Genomic DNA, 15,874 nt, shown 5'->3' on the forward strand with positions numbered 1-15,874 from the left:
ACGGTGTGTTAAAGGTGGTCTTGTAACTAGACTCAGTGTCAAGACGTTTCTGCCAAAAGCCGTCCTTGGCATCGACAACCGTGAACTTCTTTGCTTGCGAAAGCCGGGTCGCGACCTCCTCCACTGTTGGCATTTGGTAATGCTCTCGACGGATGGCTTTATTTAAATCACGCGGGTCAAGACATATGCGCAGCTTGTTGGGCTTGACAATGACCAACATACTGGAAACCCACTCGGTTGGTTCAGTTACAGGTGCAAGAATACCACTAGTTACCATCTCATCAAGTTTCTCCTTGATCTGGTTTCGTAAAGCAACTGGTACACGACGCGGAGGATGTACTACAGGTGGAACTGTGTCATCAGTGACGATGTGGTGCTCGCCTGGGAGGTCACCCAAGCCTTCAAAGACATCTTTGTATTCCTCTAGAATGTCGGCAATCCCTACTGTTACGGCAATGCCAACGCTGGGGGTATCCTCGAGACTACTGACGTTTGATGGGCTATCACAGTCATTAATTGTGATGAGTCCCAGTCCAATACATGTGCTGTATGATAACAGTGGGGCAAGGTCATCTTTTGTAATGTTGAATGGCAACACATTTCTTTTCTCATGGCGCCATGTAGGGAGCTCTGTTGACCCCAGTATCTTGTATCGTTCATTGGTGTAAGTTTTAATAAACTTGTGTGAGCAGCGCTTGACTTGTGCCAAATCCACATCACCGGTGGCACGCTGATAATCTTTCAATGAAATGAGATTGCACTCTGCACCTGTGTCTAGTTGGAATGTCACCTGACTTTGGTTGCCTTGCATGCCGACTTCCATAGTAATCAAAGCACGTGATCTACTTCCAACTTTACTTATACGAAAAACTTCTTCAGGTACTTCTTCTACGGTGTTTACCTTTGGGTTGGTTGCTCGGCACCTTGACTGAAAGTGGTTCTTTTGTCCACACTTGTGGCAAGTTTGGCCTTTTGCAGGGCACTGGCGATTTCCATGCTGATATCCACAAAATCTATATTCTGTTCGCTGGATGGGTGGGTCACGTGGCCTTCGTGTGTTCTGAGGTGGCTCATTTCTTTGTTGTGTTCTAACTGCACCAACTGACTCCTCTGTTCCACTGGCAAGCAGCTTTAATTGCTGACTAGTCTGTTCTGCCGCTTTACAAATGTCGATGGCTTTAGACAAGGTCAGGTCGTTTACTCGTAGAAGGCGTTCGCGTACTTTCTCATCTCGGACTCCAAGGACCAAGCGGTCGCGTAAAATCTCGTCCGGTGTGATTTCGTCGTGAGCACAGTTCTTCGCAATCACACGCAGCTCGGTCACGTACGCACTAATGCTTTCGCCTGGCTCCTGTTTACGATTATTAAAACGGTAGCGTTCGTAAATGACTTGAGTGCGAGGTTCGCAATATTCGTCAAATTTAGCTAAGACGTCTGTAATACTGTTTTCACTCTGGCCTTCGCCCCAAGCGAAAGTATCAAAGGCTTTGACAGCTTCTTCGCCGATAACCGAAAGCAATGTTGACACTCGAACAATATTCTCCTGCTTGTAAATTCCAGTCGCGATTTCGTACCTTTGCCATACTTTTTTCCATTGCTTCCAATTACTAGCCAGATTATCATCTACGACGAGCGGTTTAGGTGGCGGCAGGTTCATTGGAGGCAATATCAACGGAGCTACGGCTGACGTTCCTTCAGCGCCTCCTTCAGCAGAATCAGTCATCTCGCCAAATCCAAGATGGCGGCCACGCAGAACAAGCTTCCAATTTCGGTCGACGGTTTACTCACCAGTGTGGCGACGAATGTTCATCACATCATCCAGTAACGAAGCGTGAGAGCCACTTCTGACACCATGTCAAGTTATAAAGGGAATAAATCACAGCTCAGGCTAAATAGTGATAAGAAACTTTTAATGCCGAGTTGGCACTCGCACACTACCAAAGTATATCCGTTGCACGAGGTTCTGCTCGTCACGTGAGTGCCTGATCACATGATGTGGTCACGCTTGTCACGTCACAGTGGTGTCTTGAGAAAGATGTCTTACATGTACATGCATTTCTTGAATGTGTTAACTGGCATATTAACTCACTAAAACAGAGAATACTAAAACTCTTACCTACAATTTTAGCACTGAGATAGTATGAAAATCCGATTTAGACATAAATCTGATCTTTCTAGTTTCTGGCATTTTTAATCCAGTATTTTCCATTTCTGTCCGTTTCTCAGTAGAATTTACATACAACAAGATGAATGTTTCGGTTCGTTCATAGCTTAGTAACCAGGCAGGCTTAGTAATGAAGAAAAGGTCTGCGACCATCAGCGACACTAAACAACTTTTTGGCAGAATGGAGATTCCTTACCAAGTGACATTCAGCAACTCAAGACAGGCAACGTTAAACCGATTAAAAGCTTTTGTAACGAAGAAGCTTTAATGGATGCTTAATATGAACAAAAACGGCTCTTTTAGGAGCTGCCAAACTCGCAATTTAAGCAATGGTCAATGCATATTGTGGTATAGTTTTCTGAAGTTCTTATTATTTTGCTATACACAGGTCTATACAGACTGTAAAATTTTCACTGAAAGGTGTTCATTTATGCAAATTTACAGCATGGTGTCCAGATGTTCTCGCAGATAAGCCACATCCCCAATTTGATGCAAAAAGTTTGAACAACAAGACGCGGCTTATATGACGGTGTTTATGGTAAATAGGCTAAGCCTTATGATCACTGTTGTAAGACTCCAGGGTTCCTGCTGATTGTACACATTGTGTTACATTGGTATAAACATATCTATCTGTGTACGGTAGTCAGTAGTAAACTGGTTAATAAACTGAGTGTATCCTCTGTCTGTTGTAAGATATTTTTTTAAGGCCTTTTGCTCAGAATTTACCTGCATGAGATCAATATTGAACTCCCCAAGCAGAGTCGTGAAGATGAGTAAGAGCATCAATTAACTGTAAAATTGTAACTTTAGTTTTCGAACGATAGATACCAATGACATGAATATTTGGAATTGGTTGGCTTAACACCTGTAACAGTAATTTCCAAATTATTAAACTTATATCTGTATGGAATTTTAGTACAATTCAGATCATTCTTAATGTACAAAGTAGTTCCATATAGCAAGTTCTTATGTTAGACTGATTAAAGTCATTTCTGTAAAGAGTTAATTCACTAAGCTGATATGTATCATCTCTATCTAACAAACAAAGTTTTGTTTCAACAAAAATGTTGACATCAGCTTCTTGAATGTTGTAATCACTTCGCACATCATCTATGTGGAGGTGGAGAGATCTAACATTCTGAAACAAGATTGTTTTAGTTTGGAGTGAATTGTCAGTGCGTAACACTGCTAAAGGCACAAGACTTACTTGTGTTCTTAGTCTGCTCATTTCACTTTTAACTTTCTCACTAACCTTTATTTTGATTTCATTCCAATTAAGAATATGCAGTGCAGGGCTGTTTCGTACACGGCTCAAGCCAACATAATGCATGCGCTCTCTTGTGGATGCTGGAAAATCAACTGCTTCAATTAATGTGTCGCCTTGACAATGGCAAATAGTCTTGGCAGCAGCGGGTCTAAGTGGAAATTGGCGCCAGAGAATTTGGACCTGACTCTTTTTATTGACTTGAAACTGTCTTGTTACTTCCAATACTGTTGTCCAATTTCTATTTACAGTTACCTTGTATAAATGTGCATTTTCTCTATGCTGGCTTCTGCCTATGTCAGGATGTTGAAATGAGACCCAAATAATACTTGGTCTGGTGGAATTTTCAACTCTGTAGTCTATGTGTTCTATCTAATGACACACTCTGCACCATTGGTAAGTCCGTCAGTCACATCAATATTAGTTGTCAGTCATATTTTGTTGCAGTTACTACTGACACTAGCGAATATAAACCCATTGTCTTTGTTGGATAATCTGGAATTTGGTTTTCATTTGTTTCTTGAGATCATCAGAAATGCCCCCAATTATAATGTCCACAACCTTAATCTGAGCTTTATCAGCGTTAGAGAGGGTATACAGAGCATTGTTATGAGCATCTACGGATGAATTTGTAGTAAATAAATGTGCCATGTTCATAGGGTAATTATCTTGTCCAGGCCTTACATTCAGAAGTCTTTGTTTCAAAATTAAGTGGTTATATCATCTTCAGAGTGCTTTCCCTCTCTCAAACGATTGAGTAGCTGAGCAAAGTCTTTGCAATCGTTTTGTCTCATCATTGCTACTTCAATTCAAAGAGGGTGAAGTACCGGTCACCCCAAAACGCAGACCATGCAGACTGCAGACAGCAGACTGCGGACTGTGCAGACTGTGCAGACTGAATACTTTTTTTTTCTTGTTCTTGGTTTTGCATTTACTTTTATTTTGACTCGCATCTTTTTTTGGGGGGGGGGGCGGGGGGGGGGTTCTCGCTACAAAATAGTGTTCAATCATATATCAGAGCGTTTGTCCTTATGACCATTTATGCACAGGCGCTAGGACGCACAAGCTCGGTATGTGACTGTTGTTCCAATAAAAGAACACGCTATACACTTTGTAAGGGAAACTCCCTTTAGTTCTAAATATACTTATTTAAGTAAAGTTATTTTAAAATGTAGTCTGCATGGTCTGTGTTTTGGGGTGACCGGTGAAGTACTCTGTCCAAATGTTAATTACAAATTCATTATAGCCAGATTGGGAATTTTCAAAGATCCACTTATCAAAAACTAGCTTAAGCTGGGAAAGATCTCCAACAGTTACCAAGCTTATTCCACCAAATGGTTCATTAGTTCCCATAATTTGTTGTAATAATATTAGTTCAAAAAGTTTAACATGCTACTTTCAACCATAGCAATCTCATCAATGAAATCACCCTAAGTTTGTTTAGTTTCGCTCTAATATGGTATTCAGTCTGTCACTGTCCAGTGCACAATACTCAAAACCTCTATTGGCAGGTATCTTAAAAGCAGCATGTAATGTATTGCCTTTAATGTTGAAATATGCTGCTTTACAGGTAGGGGCAGTCTTGACAACTTTCACATCATCTGGATTTTCCCCCAGCGATACTATTTAGAAATCTAATCAGAACTTCATACAATGCATTTGTAACAGTACTTTTGCCAACTCCAGCACCTCCACTTAAGAATCATCTTTTGGTTTAATTGAATGTAATTAAGACATGATAAAAAAAACTGTCTTTGATTTTCATTCAAAGAGCAGTCAATCCTACCACCAGAGCTATTTTCCGAACGAAATAATCTAAAAATAATATAAAAGGCATAGTAAAAAATGCGACACAACAAGGAGGCTTACCTTAGCTTCAAGATGATACAGCATTCGTTCCCCGTTGCATTGTTTCTGATTGTTTCCTCCTCCGGGTGACATTTTAAAAGACTTTAAAACGATTCGTCCTCGGTCGTGACATCGTCACTTTTTAGCATGATAGCTTTAAAGATTTCGAAGCGAGCAACGTGGCTTTCAGGATTTTAATGTCCATAGCCGAAGCTAGTGTTCCATAGCTCGATAATTTTCCATTTTACCACTCCGCGAAGACCTCCTCGTTAAAATTGAACGAATGCCGCGTGACGCTGTGCTGCCGCACAAAAATGGTATAGTAAGTCCTCCTAGTCATTCCATGTCCATTTGTCGCAGCTACTGTTGCTTAGCTTAACAACCGTTTCCATTTTAAAACTCCACAGATTAAACCAAAAACCATCTTCGTGCCCCGTTAACCGCCATGTATAATCTCCATGTTATCGGACAAAATTTCTCCTTTCTAGTGCCCTCTAAAATCTGCCTATCCTACAGGACGAACCATACTTAGCGGAGGGAGGGATAGGAGAAAACTAAAATTAATCTGAATGGTGATCCTGGATGTTACGTCATCCATGAGCAATTTTGCTCAGTCCCGCAACTCCTCTGTGCATCATTTTTTTTTTTTTTTTATCCTGTTTCTTTCTCTTCACTTCTCCTCACTCCACACACAAGTTGTACCTTCATCTACTTCTAATTACGTTTAAGTATCCGTTTGTTTGTTTATGTTCCGATTTTCTGGCCACAATTTAAGAAATCGTAGCCAAACGTCATCGCTTCTGCATGCATTGCGTGCCGTTTATTCTTTATACTGTTAGTGGTTGAACTTTTAGGTTATCCAGACATCTCGTGACCACAAATTATTCAAGTTGAAGCCAGTTATTTGAATGACGCTGTATTAGATTATTTTTACTTTCAGTTTCAGTTGATTTCCAATTTCCGCTCAGAGCATATTGACTACAATCAACAAACGAAACGAAAGGACATCAAGAGACCCAAGTCTCCCGAGATTAACACAAACCAATTGTAAGTACGTACAAATTGCTACAATGTTTAACGGCGTTGGCAAATTTTAATAAATTGTTACTTGAACACCGCAAATTTAACCAATGCGAGAGCGATGAAGAACGTGTTAGACGGAACAAACCCAATGGATATAACTTGATATAATCCTTACCGTGCACATTTTTTACTTTCAATTCCAGCTGATTTGAGATTTGCATTGGAAACAAAACGAGGGAACTTCAAATACTCCAATGAGTCCTGAGATGTGACACGACCAATTTGTAAGTACATACAAGTCATTTATTTTGGTGTCTCTGGCAGAAGAACAGAAAATTTTAAATCTTATAACATTTAGGAAATTGATTTACCTGTCGAAAGAGAATTAGTTTAGTCAATTGTAGTCCGAGTTTACAGTAGTAGGTAGTTATCTCTGCTCCAGTGCAAGTGGATTCGCAATGTTTGATTTGATTTCCATGATCCGTAGCACATTAAAGAAAGTTTCCATGATTATCATTTGCTGAACAAAGACTCCATTATACTTGTCTCCATACCTTTGTTATGGCTTAAGGAATTTGTTTCAATGTTGACATCTTTCCTTTGGTGATAGTTATCGTATGTCATCTAAACGGCATCTTCACTTTCTGTCTTGCTTATTTTAGAGAAATATCTGATTTGATCACTGCTGCATGTATACCGATGCAAAGCACTGTGAAACAATTCATAGTTGTTTATGTACTAGCTTTTTCTGCTGAGAGCAACACCGGGAAATGAACATGAAACATTCTCTCACGTTACACAAACAGACTTATTCCAACTCGAGCCAAATATAGTTGCTTAATTGTAAAGAAGCATTACACAATTTACAATGAAAAGCAGGGAAATAATTTCTCCTTGTTACAAGATGCTAAATTTAGGGAAACGAAATTTTAGATGTCTAGTTGACCCTTGTGTTTTCCCAGTCTGCCCTACTTATACAAAGTCGTTCATTATTCGGAATATCAGAATTTCAGTAGCGTTTTACCAGCACATTTTATTTTTTCAGAATAAACTGCTGTCGTGAAGAATTTGGAATGTCGAATTTAAGTCATATTTTGTGCAGAGCTTCACTATACGAAGCATTTAAAAACACAACTGTTGTCTGTGAGCAAAATTTGTACGAGGTCGATGTATTTTGAGAATGAGCAGAAACAGAATCTTTGAATTCGCACGTTTCGGCAATTTCGGTTGTATTTTAAAACAGAAAAGTTAACGGTTCCTGAGCGGTCAGAAATTAGCTTCGCTGTTATCGTTTTATAAAACCAACTGTTACAAAGCTAACGAAACAAGCGAATTTGATTGCAGTTATCATTATGCTGGTTTGTACGCCAGTGACGTAGTCATGTTTCAAAACAAAGAAATTATCAATCCTTCTTAGTTTTTACTTTCATAAAATTTAAGATCTTCAACAAGTCATCAAAAAATCTATTCTTTATTTTGGTCCCACATATTACTCAACTCTAGAATTCTGGGTTTTATTTAATCTGCAACAAGATTTTTTCTTTTTAAAAAGATAGTAACACAACTACGGTTTGGGTGTATTAGTTTTACTCTACGAGTAAAATTCGGCCCGATTTAACCTGATTAGACGAGTTTCTGTCGCGTTATTCAGATTGCCTGCTTTTAGTTACTGGGGCTGGCATTAGGCAAGTCCAGAGATTACAATGAGCCGATTAAAAGTGCATTTTCTGCAAATTTTAAGCAAACAGGTATAAATCACAAGAATTAATTGTATGATATGATCAATATCTCCTGTACATATATCAACATGGGGCAGATCAGGCCAGATCAACATTACATTTCATTTATAGCACGAGAGCTTATCATCGCGTAACGCTACGTGCGTTAAATAAGGAAAGAAGTTGAATCACTCGAAGACGAATCACCTGGAAATTATTCTCGCTGACTGGTTTTAGATTTCCATGGTATCAATATCATTTCAACCCATGAAATAAGGTAACTTACAACAGATTTAAGATTCAAGATCGCTTTTTGTTTTTTTAATACAGTGCCGTGTAAACATTCCTAAAATGCAATTCTAACCAGTGTGACAATCTGTTTTTGGACACCTTTTGATAAAGGGTCGTAAATACCTGAATTCAACCCTGACATAAAAAACTAATATCTAATGCTCCCTTTCCGAGAACAAGAAAACAGGAATAAACACAAAAATTAATATTCAGCAAAGGTCAGATCCAGCCAGATCAAGCCTAATCGAAAGTGAAAATGCGCGCCTGTTTTCTTTAGCTAGCAGTTACATTCGCATTATACTTGCATTGCACTTGTCTGGTTCAGTAGGGGATTTCTTCCTGACATGAAGCTGCTCAAAAGGCCTTTAACTATTTTCAGTTTCAGTTAAAGTGTTTCATGTATAGGTAGATACATGAAGAGAGTTTCATAATAGAACTTGTAGTCTGTGTGCAAAATTTGCACAAGGTGGATTTATTTTTAGGAACAGCGGATTCGCATGCTTCGCTACTTTTTTGTTGACGTGTTCGAAAAGCGTGGGAAACTGACTTTTTCTATTGTTAGTGGTTGACCTTTTTGGTTATCCAGGCATCTCGTGACCACAAATCATTCAAGTTGTAGCCAGTTATTAGCATAACGCTGTATTTGATATTTTACTTTCGGTTTCAGTTGATTTGCAGTTTCCGCTCGGAACATTGGCTAGTATTACCAAACGAAACGAAAGGATATCAAAAGACTCAAGACTCCGCATGAGATTAAACAAAGACCGATTGTAAGGACCTGCAAATTTCTACAAGGACAAATTTTAATAAATTGTTGGTAAAAGTCCGCGGATTTAACCAATGCGAGAGCGATGAAGAACGTGTTAAAAAGAACAAACCCAATGGATATAACTTGATATAATCCTTACCGTGCACATTTTTACTTTCACTTTCAGTTGATTTGAGATTTGCATTGGAAACAAAAAATACTCTAATGAATCCTGAGATGTAACAGGACCAATTTGTAAGTACATTCAAGTCATTTATTTCTGTGTCTCTGGCAGGAGAACAGAAACTTTCAAGTCTTATATCATTTTTGAAATTGATTTACCTGTCGAAAGAGAATTAGTTTAGTCAATTGTAATCCGAGTTTACAGTAGTAGGTAGTTCTCTCTGCGCAAGTGCAAGTGGATTCGCAATATTTGATTTGATTTCCATGATTCGTAGCACATTGAGAAAGCTTCCATGATTATCATTTGATGAACAAAGATTCTGTTATACTTGTCTCTATACCTTTATTATGGTAGGAAGAATTTGTTTCAATGTTGACATCTTTCCTTTGGTGATCGTTCTCGTATTCCATGTAAACGGCATCTTCAATTTATGTCTCCCTCGTTTGGAGCCAGGAAATATCTGATTTGGTCACTGCTGAATGTATACCAATGCTAAGCACTGTGAAACAATTCATAGTAATCTTTACAAATTTTACTGCTGAGAGCTGTGAACGGCGAAGAACATTCTTCCACGTTATACAAACACACTTATTCCAACTCAAAGCGATTTTTTCTTTTTGCTTAATTGTAAAGAAGCATTACACAATTTACAATGAAAAGAAGGGAAATAAATTCTCGTTTCTACAGGATGCTAAATTTAGTGAAAGGAAATTTTAGATGTCTAGTTGTCCCTTGTGTTTGCCGTGGCTGCTCTACTTACAAAGCCGTTCATTATTCGGAATATCAGAAATTCAGTAGCGTTTCACCAGCACGTTTAATTTTTTAAGACTAAAGCTGTCTGCTGTCGTGAAGAATTTGGAATGTGGAATTTAAGTAATATTTTGTGTAGAGCTTCACCATGAGAAGCATTTCAAAACAACTGTTGTCTGTGAGGAAACTTTGTACGGGGTCGATGTATTTTAAGAATGAGCAGAAACAGAATCTTTGACATCGGCAGTTTCGGTTGTCTTTAAAAAGAGAGTAAGTGAACGGTTCCTGAACGAGCAGAAATTAGCTTCGCTGCTATCGTTTTATAAAATCAACTGTTTACAGTATAGTAGGCAAACCACTAATTAGTTTTCTCTGCTCCAGTGCAAGTGGATTCGCAATGTTTGATTTGATTTCCATGATCCGTATTACATTAAAGAGAAGTTTCCATGATTGTGACATTTGCCGAACAAAGACTCCATTATACTTGTCTCCATACCTTTGTTGCGTTTGGAAATATTTGTTTCAATGTTGACATCTTTCCTTTAGTGATCGTTGTCGTATGTTATCTAAACGGCATCTTGCTCTTTTGGAGAAATATCTAGTTTGATCACTGCTGCATGTATATCGATGCAAAGCACTGGGAAACAATTCATAGTTGTTTACAAATTATACTGCTGAGAGCTGTGAACGCTGAAGAACATTCTCTCGCGTTATACAAACAAAGTAATATATAGATTAAGGCCAGCCTAAAAGCGGAGCTCCTCAGTTATTTTTCGGAATGTTGTTACTAATGAAAATAATCCAACTTGTATGAGGTAAATTGCGAATGATTTAATAGTTTCAGCCGGAACTAGTATTACATCAGCAGATCGAGGTGTAACATGGTGTGATTATGAAATATAGAGCCATGATTTCAAGGATTTCTTGGAAGCCACCAAAAATCTTGATCACATAACAGAACTGTCTTCTGTGCTTTTTGGTGGCATTTCCTGTTCTTTCCTACCTTATTCAGAAAGACAAGGCATTGTTATTAATCACTATATTCTTCCTTAGCTAACATGGGGACTCCCACACAAAAGAAGTTTACACATTTTTTTGTTGTGGGGACTGATTGAAATGCAGTGGTTACAATATACTCAGTCCCTGAATCTCTACCAAATGAAATCTCACAAAAATACCAAAACAGTATACATATGTGAAAAGTTGGAAAGTTTTGTTTTCTAACTTGTCCCCAAAGATACATTTAGCCATCTTCACTATTGTATGGAGTCTCCTCCTGCTGGAAGGGTTTGCAATAAGCAAAATCACCCTCACATGAATGGTAATTATGATATTTTTTTTTTGCTGTTCATGAATACTTGCATAGGCTTCTAATAATAATTTTATTATTCAATTTCAATATGATTTGTTCTTTTTCTTGACTGGCATTGTGGACTACAAGAGCTGTTATTGGGTTCCATTAATTAATTTTGCTATGATTAAATTATACCAAGAATTATCAGTAAGCTAAGAGGAAGTTATATTATGTACAGGTATTTTGTCTGCACTACACAACCAAATGCACTCCAAGATTATCAGGCATAGGTACATTTGTCAGAAGAGCCCAGCATATCCAAGATATGTTTTGATTGACACATCAATTAAGATAATTGACAGCAAGATGTATAAAAAATACATCAATATCCTAAATGCACCAAAGCCAGACATGGGGTTATAAGGCAATCATTTAAACAACAGATTGAAATAATTTATAAATTAGAGAACACTATTTCAACAATAGAATGGAACAAATTAACCTTATCGGACATTGCGAATGGCAAGGCTGTCTGTAGAATGTCACAAATTTCTCAACCCTTTCTTTCTACAAAAATGCTAATCCTGCAACTTTGCTTAAGACCCAGTTCTCCATTTCGTGTTGGCAAAATATCAATTTATGCCATGTCCAATGCAGACTATCACAAAATTGATTTAAAAGCTCAATAAATATCATTTTAAAGCCAAAAAGCCAATTATTTAAATAAACCATGAGTAAATTATCTCTAAGAAAAACTGATTAATTTAAAAGGTACTTAAAAATAATTAGTTAATACGTGTTTCTTAATAATGTAATGCAGTGTATCTGTCACAATGTTGCAACTATGATATTACTACAAACAGGATGGGTTGCAGAACTGAACCTCCAAGTCAGTTTATTAAATGAACTTGGTGCAGAATTTATAATCCCATCAAGTTGTCTGTAAATGCAGAGAAACCAAACAAAGCATTACAATCATAAGTAATGAATTACTGAACTCTTTTACATGTATGAACAGTGTATGTTCCATTAATATTGGGGATCTCTCAGAAGCTGCATCCATGATAAATTAATTTGTTCCCAGATGCATTTGTTTATAGAACCTTTCACAAATTAATATCTCTATCATAACAGTGATCTCTGTGCTCTACAACAATTAGTACACAAGAAAAATACACTCAGTAAGATATTGTTTACAATAAAAATCAATGCCTATAAGCAATCATAAGGACCTTAAATTTATATTTCCTCAGAAATATCTCACCAGGCCATGGTTGCTTTGAAAATCTTTGATGTTTTAATACAGGCTCCCCATCTGTAAACTGTTCATATATTGACGGACAGGAACAGGCATGTAATTCCTTTCTTTGATATACAGTGTACTTCATTGTTAGCTGTTTACTGAGTGTTAGTAGTGAATCAAATGCTAGGGGTTGGTACTCCAACTTTCACTGTGGCAGGCTCTGCCCTGAAATACAAAGCAAACTTACATAACTGTTATGAACTTCGCCACTTGCTTTCGAGAGCAAATGCAATTTGCTTCAAACAAGAAACTGGAACATTGAGGGTTACAACAATGTGCACAGTCCCAATCACAGGGTCATCCAGGCTGTTGGTTGTACATATAACTGTAAAACTGTATATGAGTTCAGCTTCCAGAAGAAAATCAGCGTTTGTCAGGATAAATACTGATGTTCTTGCTTACCCAATGAATGAATGTGCAGTTTCAGAAGATATTCACACCCAACACCCATTCATGGCCAGTCTTTAGAAATTCCAAATTAAAGTATCAGGAATCAAGAGCTCTAATAGAGAAAAAACCTCCATGTGGGGTATGAATATTTTCTTGAAGAAAACAATGTCTGAGAAATTATTAATTACAAAATAATGTTTAAGAAACATCTTACCTTTCAGAGAATTTTGTAATCTACACTGTCTGGCCAGTTCATATATTTGACAAGTTGGCACTGGGTGTGTTGGTAAATTTGTGCACTTCAACATCACATTACTATGTAGTAGCACTGGTCAACTAAAAACAGCATAATTTGGTTAATTAATATACACTATATATTATTAAGTTGAAACATTGGTGTAGATTATTGCACATCAACAGATACAGAAACTATTTGCTCCTGAATCATAACGAGTGAAAAATCATGCATGAGACATTTACATGTACGTGTAACAGCCCTCCACCTCAGAACCATCACAGATATGATATGATATTTTTAAACTCTCTGAAATTTCAGATTATTCAAGATTAACATATGCACATACATCATCTGGGGCAACCCTAAAACACTGAATTTGGAAACCGAAATCCGGAATCCAGAATCTGGAATCTGGAATCCGGAACCAAAAACCAGAATCTGGAATCCAGATATTATGAATGATGATAGAAATAATTCACTTCAGCAATGTCTAATAAATAAATATGAGCAAAAATTATTTTGTTGTTATTTATTTTCTTGGCTTTACTTCAGCCACAGAATGTAATTGCTAAAAAATTATTGACTAGTTCTGAACAACCCTTAGCCATATATCTGGCCTGGTTGTTCAAAAGCTGCATAAAGCTATCCATTGGGTACATCACTATCCAGTCAGGGTTACTGAGTTTTTGGGTGGATAGAGTTACTCATAGCCTGCAAGCAGGCTCTAGCATCTGTCTCTAGTGTCTGAGTAGGCTAAATAGGTGTCTAGTGTTTTTCTGCATTGGCATGTCACCAAGAGCCTTCATGCGGCTTTGCCACTCACGTCCCTAGCCCAAACACGAGAGCCTGCTCATAGGCTAAGTTACCCATCTTTTGTTCAAGCTGGCCCTAGTGAGAGCCCGCTTCTTGTCTAGATCAAATTGCTCTGAGAAGACTGGTGAGCAGCACATTAACAACAAGCTATTATAGGCAATTGCAGTGAGTTTCTGGCAGTCTTTTAGCATCTTTTAACAACATGTGGTCTGATCTGTTAGCAAGTGAGAAGCAGACGGAAGTAAGTGTGCAACATTTTTACAAATTGTTTTAATATGATGGCCGCCAAGAATATGAAAGGCTGATTTGTCACAGTATCAGTGTGGAAATTGTGTTAATCTGGAATTGGTCTCGTATCTGTTGGAAAAATCAAATTTCATATTTAGACCAGATGGGTTAGCCTTTGGACTTCGAAAGTGGGGGCGTGACTGTCAATGTACAGGGGGCTGCCACTGACGGATATCCTGTTCTCTATGACATTTTCTATCTTGTTCAGTGTCTACTGGACATAAAGGATAAATTTATACTCCTGGTAAATTGAAGATCACTTATTAAACAAAATGGCAATTACCAGCAAGCTTATTTTAGACACTCTCAAGGTGCTTGGAATAAAATTAAGACGCACTTTACCGAGATTCTCATAATCATAGCCCTCACTAAAAATAACGGTTGCACGATTTCAACAGACGGGGAATTTTTGTTTCAAAAAAGGTTAAGTTTGAGGTCCTTTTTACTTGGCAGCTTACTTTTTACAGTCAAAAAGCTAAGCAAAACAATTTTCGCGTATTTGAAGAACTTATTTTCTTTGATTTGTGGATTCCGGTTTCCGGTTTCTGGATTCTGGTTTTTGGTTCCAGATTCCGGATTCTGGTTTCTGGGTTTGAGGGTTGCCCTATCTTTAACAGAGTGTTTGCTTCACATTCAGTTTACACATGGCTGTTATCCAGCATAGGCAGACTTATAAGTTTTCCTTCAAAAATATATTGCAACAACTATTGCATCTTTCATTACCTATTCTTGTGATGAAATGACACAAAATCCAAGAACAAGAAGTCATAAGCATAAAACTAACTTACGTGATAGTGCTTACAGTTCCTCTTACTGTCTGCATATGCCGTCCATAAACTGGTGCTGCCTGGACAATGTACTCATTATTTTTCTGATCACACCTTTCAAAACGTCACTGTTATATAATTTGCCCTGAAAAAGCAATACATGAAATGTTATGCCTTTGGCACTCACCAAATACCTTTACATGATGTATAATGTACACCATATCAACATTCACAATTCTTTTTACTTTCATTGTAACTCTTTTGTGTCATTTTCCCTCACTTGAAGACAGGACTTCCACATTAGGTGATAATTTGCCTCTGGAATCTCTATGAATTCACAGGGAGTGATAACAATTAAATCATGACTAATTTTAGTAAAGGAGGCGTTCAAATGTCAGATTTTAATGCTAAGTTTATACTGTCAGTAACTTTACATTACTCTTCGTATATATATATATATATATATGTATATATATATATAGTTAAGTGTAAGATGAGGCGTCATGAAGCAAACTTCTAACTGCTCCGGCCTTTAATGCGACGTTTCGGCCTTCGGCCTTCTTCAGATTGGAACAATATTTACAAGTTAAAAAATAAAACGTTAAAAATCCTAGTAAGTTTACAGATTTGCATGTATATATATAAGATCAGAAAAATGTAAATATAATTACGTAATGCTATACAACCTGAAATAATAGATTACATAACAAGCTAATGTCAACTTACAAGAACGTGCCGGGTGATAAGATTACAACAATGTATCTGCGAGCGCCTTAATTACTAAGTGTGTA

General features: G+C 37.6%; 1 protein-coding gene and 1 long non-coding RNA gene across 11 annotated transcripts in view; one reads left to right on the top strand and one right to left on the bottom strand.

Annotated features, from left to right (window-relative positions):
• Nucleotides 1-15,874, top strand: part of LOC145467328 (uncharacterized) — a 201,691-nt gene that overhangs the window by 70,261 nt on the left and 115,556 nt on the right. For 8 of the 10 annotated variants that reach the window (XR_014042046.1, XR_014042040.1, XR_014042042.1 and 5 more), the window contains exons 3-7: nt 3,680-3,824; nt 6,217-6,323; nt 6,503-6,583; nt 8,976-9,078; nt 9,244-9,311. The gene's annotated coding sequence lies outside the window, so the exon portion shown is untranslated. Of the gene's footprint in view, nt 1-3,679; nt 3,825-6,216; nt 6,324-6,502; nt 6,584-8,975; nt 9,079-9,243; nt 9,312-15,874 lie in introns of those variants that run through there. The other 2 variants (XM_081450878.1, XM_081450877.1) reach the window with 1 other exon arrangement.
• LOC145467502 (uncharacterized) lies at nt 12,417-15,436 on the bottom strand. Its single transcript, XR_014042074.1, has 3 exons — nt 15,105-15,436; nt 13,192-13,305; nt 12,417-12,752 (listed from the first exon to the last, which is right to left on the bottom strand). It is a non-coding gene; the product is annotated as an uncharacterized LOC145467502 (long non-coding RNA).

The sequence above is a fragment of the Orbicella franksi genome, chromosome 14 (assembly GCF_964199315.1).
Source record: "Orbicella franksi chromosome 14, jaOrbFran1.1, whole genome shotgun sequence".
NCBI classification, from domain to species: Eukaryota; Metazoa; Cnidaria; class Anthozoa; order Scleractinia; family Merulinidae; genus Orbicella; species Orbicella franksi.